This window comes from Ornithorhynchus anatinus, chromosome 11 (assembly GCF_004115215.2).
Source record: "Ornithorhynchus anatinus isolate Pmale09 chromosome 11, mOrnAna1.pri.v4, whole genome shotgun sequence".
NCBI classification, from domain to species: domain Eukaryota; kingdom Metazoa; phylum Chordata; class Mammalia; order Monotremata; family Ornithorhynchidae; genus Ornithorhynchus; species Ornithorhynchus anatinus.
In genome coordinates, this window is record NC_041738.1 from 10,665,816 (window position 1) to 10,675,409 (window position 9,594).

Below are 9,594 nucleotides of genomic sequence, written 5' to 3' on the forward strand. Positions count from 1 at the left end.
CTACCTCATTTGTAAAATGGGGTTTGAGACTGTGAGCCCCATGTGGGACAAACAGTGTCCAACCCAATTTGCTTGTATCCACCTGACCATGTAGTACAGTGGCTGGCACATAGTAAGGACTTAACAAATACGACTATAATAATAATTATTATTGTTATTGGCTGCTCCATCTCTGGAATGAAGAATAACTCCACTAATTAATGCATATACAGTCATTTCTCCTAGAACTTGGTAGAGGGGTCCTTTAAGGATCCTTCCAGTTGTGGAAAAATCACATTATAGTAACTTTGCATTCGATGGGGATTAATGGGTTAGGGCCTATGTGGTTGAGAGATACCACCAAGACTTCTATTTTGGATGCCCATTCCTATGTCATTTTAATGTCTACCATTAGCAGAGTGTTTTGCATGCTTGCCTCTCATTTCTCTTTTGCTGTATTAAATACTGTAACGCTGACAAATTTCAAGGACTGACTGGCCCAGCTCAGTAAGGCTGAGTCAGAGGCCAAGACGTCTTTGACTGCTCCATGGATTGGACATGGCCATTTCCTATACCAAATTTTCTTGCACAACTAGTCGATCATGTTATACCCAGAATGTAATGATGTGGTAACAGTCCTCACTAATCCATCCTTTAGGTTATATCCTCTAGTTATAATAATGTTGGTATTTTTTGTCTCAATGGAAAGAGCCCGGGCTTGGGAGTCAGAGGTCATGGGTTCGAATCCCGACTCTGCTGCTCGTCAGCTGTGTGACTGTGGGCAAGTCACTTCACTTCTCTGGGCCTCACTTCCCTCATCTGGAAAATGGACATTAACTGTGAGCCTCATGAGGGGCAACCTGATGACCCTGTATCTACCCCAGTGCTTAGAACAGTGCTCTGCACATAGTAAGCACTTAACAAATACCAACATTATTATTAGTTATACCTTCTAAGTATATATTTAGATATATCCACTAGATAGATCTCTAGCTGTAAGTTTGTTGTGGGATGTGTCTGCCAACTCTGCTTTACTGTACTCTACCAAGCACTTGGTACAATGCTCTCCTCATAGTAAGAGCTCAATAAATACCATTAATGATGATGTTAACGATAATGATATCTAAATCATTTAGTGAAAACCCAAGTGGTAACATCATTTCTGTTACCACTGCATGCTCCACGATCTTTGCTTTTATTTGTAGCGGACTACGTGGCTACTCTGTTTTGCCTCTTTAAGCTGAGTTGACCCCAGAGACTCGAGCCTCTGTGTACAAGAGAACACTATATCTCCAATTTCCGGTCTTGTGGGCTCCTCTCCCTTCCCCACAGTCCCTCATCTCTTTTAAAGAGTGAACTTTTGTGGTCAGCTAATGTTCGAGCTTCTCTTGTAGACTGGAACTGTCCAGTAATGGATGTTCCGGATGCCTAGAGTGGAAGATCCCTGTGGAGAGGGAATATGTCTTAGATTTTGGTTGTGCTTCCTTAGCAACTAGTAGAGTGCACTGCATTCAATAGGCACTCAAAAATACTACTATTATTAGTTTTGAAGTGAAATCTTGGTTCCTGGCTGTATTTCTCTTTCTCCTCCATTTTTCTCTCCTTTTAAACTTGTTCCTTGCATAGGATATTTCTTTTTTAACTTTTTTCTGTTTCCCCTCCAGTGGTTCAGAGACAGATATTAGCACACTTCCATTACAAGGTTCACTCTCATTCTCTCAGTTATTCACTCACTTCCCCTTTCTTTCACCCCAAAGCACTAGTAAGTACGTCGAGTACTTACCTGATGAGGGAGAAGGCAGAGGAAGGAGAGTGGTAGAAGCAGGGGGAAAGAGAAGAATGAGGGAGAGGAAAAGACAACGGAGGAAACAGGAACTAGTTGGAAAAAGAAGAGTATGGGGAAAAATGGTAGTGGGGCAGCAGAATTAGTTATGGTAATTATGAAGCGTTTGCTACGTGTCAAGCACTGTGCCAAGCACTGAGCTAGATGGCAAAGTAATGGCTGAGGCACAGTCCTTGTCCCACAAGGGGCTCACCACCTAGGTAGTGGAGGAGAAGAGAAGTAGGGGTGGAGGGGCAGAAGAAAGGGCAGGAGGACTGGAGGGAAGAAGAGGAGGAGGGGAAGGAGGAGGAGAAAAACAAGAGGAGGAAGAAGAGGAAGAGGGAGAGGAGGAGGAGGAAAAGAAGGAGGAAGAGAATTGCATTTCTATGACTTTTTCTTTCCATTCAACCTGGTGAATGAAGGCCAACATTTGACAGCCCACTTATTCCAGTACTGGTTCCTGTCCCACTGACCACAAGGGAGGGAGCCGGAGGTGAGCCCTGATCAAACCAGAGGAGAGCCAAGCTGGACAGTTCTCCTGGAACCTGACACCTGATGCCAGGCATCAGGTTGCATCTCCAGCCCCCAACTGGTCACCCTATGGGGAGCCGGGCTCAAAGCCGCTAGGGCCTGGTTGGGCCGGATCCCCAGTGGACTCCAACTTCCTGGAATCCACTGTTGGCCCTGTCCACCTTAGTGTCCATTCCCAGGTGGGATGGGGACTTTGAGAAGTAGTCCCATTGCAGACAGCAGACAATGAAAACATCTTGGTGGGAGCACTGAGAGATATTTTCTTTGTAAATCTCGGTTGAGAGATTTCAACAGGAAAACCCAACTGAAACCACTGAAAATTCCTAGGGGTTTTTGACTGATCTGGTTACTTGACAAAGGGCACTTAGTGTTCTGATCTGGGAGGCTCAGACAGGCCTGGGCTCACTCAAGGGGTAGCCTGTTGGCCTTTGGGGCCTTAGGTCACCGGCTCATAGGGCAGACTGGGAGCCTTGCTGGACCCCCTGCCTGGGAGGAAAACGAAGGCAAATGAGCACGGGAAGCAGCATGACCCAGTGGAAAAAACATGGGCCTGGAAGTCAGAGGACTTGCGTTCTAATCCCAACTCCACCACTTATCTGCTATGTGACCTTGGGCAAGTCACTTCACTTTTCTGGGCCTTATCTTGTAAAATGGGGATTAAATCTTACTCTTTTGGACTTAGACTGTGAGCCCCATATGAGACAGGGACTGTGTCCAACCTGATTAAATTGTATCTATCCCACCATTTAGAAGAGTACTTGGCACACAGAAACAGCTTAACAAATACTACTAGTTACTATTATTTCAGCCAGGTTTGCTCCCGAATAAGTATTTGGGGCCTGATTGAAAAGTCCATTCTCTGGTTCTGGGCAGTATGGCCTAATGGGAAGATCTTGGGACAAGTTGTTCAGAGAGCCCAGATTATAATCCCAGTTCTCCCCTGGCCAGACTGGGCGACCTTGTGCAAGTCAATTAAACTCTCTGGACTGCAGGTTCCTCATCTGAAATGTGGGGATAAGATCTCTGCTCTCCCTCCATCTTACATTCAGAGCTCTGGTGGGTACAGGAACAGTTTCTCATTGTATGATCTTGTATCAATCCAAGCCTGGTGTTTAGCACAGGGTTTGACACATCCTGTTGTTGGATAGGGATTGTTTCTATTTGTTGCCAAAATATACTTTCCAAGAGCTTAGTATAGTGCTCTGCACATAGTAAGCACTCCAAAAATATCATTGAATGAATGAATGAATGAAAAGCACCATAAATATCATAACTAAATAACTCTAGCTCTGACATTCTAGCCGTGCCTTCCTCTTTGCTGGCTCCAGCCTCTCGAGCAGCAGGGAAATTCATGCTATCGCATGATTGCTGATCAAGATGGACCCCGGCAGGTTGTGGGGCCCATGAGGAAAAGGTGTGGCCTAGTGGAAAGAGCATGGGACTGTGAATTAGGAGAACTGGGTTCCAATCCTCTCACTGCCACTTACCTGCTTGTGACTGGGCATGTCACTTAACTTCTCTGGGCCTCAGTTTCCTCATCTGTAAAATGGGGATTAAATATCTGCTCTCCTTCCCCTGTAAAATGTGTCTCGTGTGGGATAGGGATGGACCCCAGCACTTAGCACATAATAAATGCATTATTATTATTACTACTATGTGGATGGTGGAGCTAATGTGTCTAGCCCGCTGGGGCCTGGGGTGGGGGGGTGGTTGCGGGGAGGCGCAGCAGAGCAGCAGCTTAAGAAATAGTGCTTTGCACACAGTAAGTGCTCAATAAATACAATTGAATGAATTAACAGAACCATTCACTGGTACAGGAGCTCCACTCCTTAAACCAGACCTCCCCAATACCAAGCTCTTGAGTCACTGGTTCCGCCTGATTCTCCTGGGCTGTACTAAGCAGAGCACTCTGCCATTCAAATAGGGATCAGCAGGAACAGGGTCAATAGGCTGGTTCTTTCCTTCACTATGGATGGTCTGGGGTGTTCCCCCTGCCTCTCCCTCTCATCTATCCTTGACCAGAATCTATCAGGTCCAGTGGTTGTTCTCATCACTGAGAGAGCCATCATGGAACAAAGTAAAGTCTGCCTAGTTAGGGTATTGTTTAAGTGCTTATTATGCACCAAGCATTGCATCAAGTGTTGGGGTATATACAAGACAATTAGATTGGATACAGTCCCTGTCCCACATAGGACTCACAATCTAAGGAGTAGGGAGAAGGAAGAACATATGTCTTACCCCCATTTTACAGATGAGGAAATTTGAGGTCCAGATGGGTTAAGTGACTTGCCTAAGACCACTCAGCTGTCGAGAGGAGATTTCCCAAATCTTTCCTCTATCCTTTTGACTACCTTGTCTTTCAAGAGCTGGGTGAGTCCCCTATCAGTGGGGGACTTCCTTGAATCTGTGAGCTCTGAGCCAAGTAGGGCTTCTGGATGGGTTTAGCTGAAAAGTCCCTCACCCCTTTCATTTTAAATGTTTCCCTTGTACCAAAGATCCTGGGTACACTTATTCTTTCCTCCCAGAAGTCAAATTCAGAAATCTTTTTTTTAAGAAAATTAACTTTAGCTGAGCCAGTTCAACCAGTCTTTGAATACTTAGGAATGATCATCATGTCTTATTTAGTTGCATTAGGTCAATCCTTGAGCTTATCATAGTGCCTGACCCTTTACAAGCATTTAATAAATATAATTTTCATCCTCATCAAACAACAAAGACCTAAAGCAAAGTAAGCCTCTTAGCATGGCAACACTGTTCACCTCAACACCGCTGAGTTAGTTGGGGCAATTAAGGAGAATGGATGGCAAAAGTATAGCCAAGCATCTCAGATGCATGGGGAGATGAATTTGGAAGAAGGAAAGCATAGATAACAGAGAAAATATTTTCAGGGCAAAACACTGTTGCATTTTAGGTGAAAACTAAGAGTCAGTAGAAGCAGATACATCAGCGTGGCATACTGCAGTCGAGAAAGAAGTGGCTCTTATCTGGCAGAAACTCTGTGAAGATTGTGAGACAGAAAGACCGAAAGGAGAATATAAGGCACTAAGGCAAATAAATAATACATACACATATGTGTATGGGTGTAAAAGCTGACTCTTCCAGAAGACAGTTATTCAGCCATAGTAGTAGAAGTAATAGTAGTAATAGTATTTCTTGAACTCTTACTATATACAATGCATTATACTACACGAGTAGGCAAGCTTGGGGAGGCATTTACCACCTGACAAGTGCACACACACCTTGTATTTCTTCTTGTAAGATAAAGTTTCACAGCTTCACGTAAGCAGAATTATAAAACTGATTTAGCTCTCCTACCTCTTCTTCCTTGTACTTTATATTGGTACAAGTAATCTTCTGTGTGTTTTTATTCTCACCTGCCAGTGATAAACATAAGTGGTGCAATATTGTCAACCAAATTAAATTACAGACTGGAGACTTGAAACTTTTGGTAAGTTGGCCTGTCAGACCAAGAGATAGTAGATTCTTCATTTTGGCCTCCGATCTGTTCTGAGCAACACCAGTTTTGGTCCATGGATAGAGCATGGGCCTGGGAATCAAAAAGACCTGGGTTCTAATCCCAGCCCCATCCAGCTGCTGTGTGACCTCAGGAAAGTCACTTAACTTCTCTGTGCCTCAGTTACCTTATTTGTAAAATGGGAAGTGAGACCATGAACCCCAAGTGGCACATGGACTGGGATCAGCCTAATTAGCTTGTATCTACCCCAGTGCTTCGTACAATGCCTGGCACATAGTAAGCACTTAACAAATACCATTTTAATAGGCTCAGGAATATATCACATCAATGCATAGGAAAGGTAACAAAATGTCAAATTAGTTAAACCCAAGAGATCTCAAGGCAAAAGGGAAAGCTACAGATCAGATAGTTACAGCGAAAAATAAAGAAATAGCATGATTTTGTAGGGATGAAATTAGAAAAGTTGAATCCAGGAAGGAGGGACAGCTACGATACATAAAAGGTAAAAAAGCGAAAACAATAATTTTTCACTTTTATTAGGTGAAAGAGGAGGAGGAAAGAAAATGTAGAACCCTTGATAGACAGGAAGGGAAAGTTGATAACAAATGACTGTGAAAAGGCGGAGGCTTTTAATTTTTTTCCACTTCTGCCTTTATGAAAAAGATCAAAGATGAACAGCTAACCAGAACAAGCTCCACTTGCGATAGAAGGTTGGAAAGCAAAACAGAATGGAGAAAGAAAAGTAAAAAATGTTTTCGAAATCTGGATACATATAAACCAGGATTTAACATGTTTGGGTCATTAATTTGAATTAGTATTTTTGGTAAACTTGGAAAAGGCAGAGGAGGTCTCCCCTAACTTCTCCACCCAAATGACTACCACCCTAGTTCAAATTCTTTTCACCTGCCAACTAAGCTCCTGCATCAGCTTTTTCATTGGCCTCCAGGCCTCTGACCTCTCCCCTGGTCTTCACTACCGCCTGCTGCTTAGATCATCTTCCTAAAATACAGGTCTCAGCTCTTTAGAAACCTCCAGGAGTTGCCCGTTTCCCTCTACATCAAGCAGAAATTCCTCACCATAGGATTCAAGGCTGTCCTCGTGTTTGCTCTTTAATCATTAAAAATAACTGCAGTATTTGTCAAGTGCTTACTATGTGCTAAGCACTGTACTAAGCACAGGAGTGGATACAAAATAATCAGGTCCCACATGGGGCTTACAGTCCAAGTAGGAGGGAGAACAAATAGTGAATCCCCATGAGATACAGAAAAATTAAGTGACTTGCCCCAAGTCACACAGCAGACAAGCGGTAGAGCCGGGACTAGGACCCAGGTCCGCTGACTCCCAGTCCTGTGCTCTTTCCATTAGACCGTACTGCTTCTCCTTGCATATCTGCTCCTTTTACGGACTACACCCTAGATCACCCTCACTACTTCTCCCAAGCCAGTCTTCTCACCGTGCTTCACTCTCAAAGCAGCATTTAAATTTCCCATGCTGTTACTAATTGTAAATAATTTTGGGCTGCCTCTTTTCCCCATTGGATTGTAAGCTCCTAGAGGACAGGGGCTGTGTCTCTTACTTGACGATACTCTCCCAAGCACTCCGTTCAATACCCTGTATATAGTAGGCACTCAGTACATACATACACTCTGTTCTTCTATAATGTAAGGTTGGCGATCTTGCGAAGGCTTGTGCTAAGGAAAACTCACAATGCAATACTTACTACAGTATTCACCAACTCTCTTGTACTGGACTCTCCCAAGCACTTAGTACAGTTCTCTGCACACAGTAAGGCCCAATAAATACCACTGATTGATCACCCACTCTGAGATGAGTAAAGGTCCACTAGAGGTTTCATCAGTAACACACTCAGTTGAGCCCAGATAGATCAGCATATGGTCAAAAGAACTTGACCTAATTCTCTAATTCTACTCTAACCAAAACAATGAAAACACACGTTATGGCAGAACAGAGCAGACTATGTACTGATAGATCAATCATTCCGGGAAGGAGCGACCCTGAGTCCAGTATTCACAATGATCAAAAAGTTACTCACGGTAATTATGGACCACTCAGTTTCTCATCAGCAGCTGGGAATTTACTAAAAAATTAATTCAATCTTTTGCCACTGCCTAGAGTTTAATCAGTGGATCAATCAACAGTGTTTATTGAGAGCTATCTGCTGAGCACTGTATTAAGTGCTTAGGAGAGTACAATGCAACAGAGTTGGTAGACATGCTCTCTGCCCACAGTGAGTTTATGATCTAGAGGGAAGATACTAGAAAGCGACCGACCACGGCTACATAAAGAGCAAATGGTGTCAGACCAATTTAATTTCCTAAAATAACGGGCCATGTAGGCGATGGGGGAAGTAATTGATGTAATCTATCTCGACTTCAGCAAGACCTTTGAGTTGGCCCCACACAGACTTCTTAATGCCAAGCTAAGGAAGCCTGGTTTACATTGCTGGACTCTCAACTGTAAGCCCACTGTGGAAAGAGAATGTGTCTGTCATATTGTACTCTCCCAAGCACTTTGTTTAGTACTCTGCACACGGTAAGCTCTCAATAACTACGATTGACTGACTGGAGTACCCAGATGGTTCAGAGAGAGTGTCTACTGGCACCACCTCATCATCACATTTCCACTTGGAGGAAGGTGTCAAGTTATGAGTTCCTTTATTCGTCATCTATTAATGAAGGAATTGTATGTGTTCATCAAGTAATCCATTGAATTAATAGAGCCTCTATCAATCTATCAATCAATCAATCATATTCATTGAGCACTTACTGTGTGCAGAGCACTGTATTAAGTGTTTGGGAGAGTACAACACAACAATAAAACAGACACATTCCCTGCTCATAACAAGCTGACAGTCTAGAGGGGGGTCAGATATTAATGTAAAAAAATAAATTATGGATATGTACATAAGTGCTGAGGGGATTGGGGTGGGGGTGATGAATAAAGGGAGCAAGTCAGGGTGATGCAGAAAGGAGTGGGAAAAGAGGATGTGAGGGCTTAGTCAAGGAAGGCCTCTTGGAGGAGATGTGCCTTCGATAAGGTTTTGAAGGTGGGAAGGGTAATTATCTGTTGGATATGAAAATATCAGAACTACCACTGAGTACCTGGTACTAAGTACCTGGGAGAGGACAGTGGCAGGAGAGACTGGGTCCCTGCCCGCAAGGAACTTAAAGTCTAACGGGGGAGAAGACAGACACTGAGCTGCCATAAGTAGCTGGAGGAGGAGACAGCACTGGCTTCAGACTTTTGGACCCTCTCAGTCCCAGTCCCCCTCTAGACTTCGAGCTCTCCGTGGGCAGGGGACGTTTCTAACAACTCTGTTATACTACATTCTCCCAAGCCAACAGTGTTCTGCAAATGCTCAATGAATATTATTGATTGATTGATTAAGTTGTTGCATTTTGCTCCGACTGCATGCCCTGCAACAGAACAGTGATACGCACAACTTTGGGGGGAAATTTGTTGAAAGCACTCCCCTCCCCCTCCATCCCCTCTGTCCTGGTGGCCTCCCCACCCCTGTTCCCCCTACTTCTCAATCTGCAAGGCAGCGACCAGTCCAGTCTGATTATCTTCTATCTCTCCCAAAGCTTAGCTCAGTGTTTGTTACTTAGTAAGTTTTTCACACTAATATGAATATCCCAGATCAGAGTTGGTGCTGGTTTTTATTTCAAACTGTAAATCTATGGGCGACTCCTTAGCCTTCATCTCCAGGTTCCCCCAAAGGACACTGGGACCTTGGAATCTGCTCCTTCCTCAGGGCTGGGTCCAT

The 9,594-nt window shown here is 43.9% G+C and overlaps 1 protein-coding gene across 1 annotated transcript in view; it reads right to left on the minus strand.

Moving 5' to 3' along the window:
- Nucleotides 1-9,594, minus strand: part of FLI1 (Fli-1 proto-oncogene, ETS transcription factor) — a 152,502-nt gene that overhangs the window by 69,178 nt on the left and 73,730 nt on the right. The gene's annotated exons all lie outside the window — the stretch shown is intronic.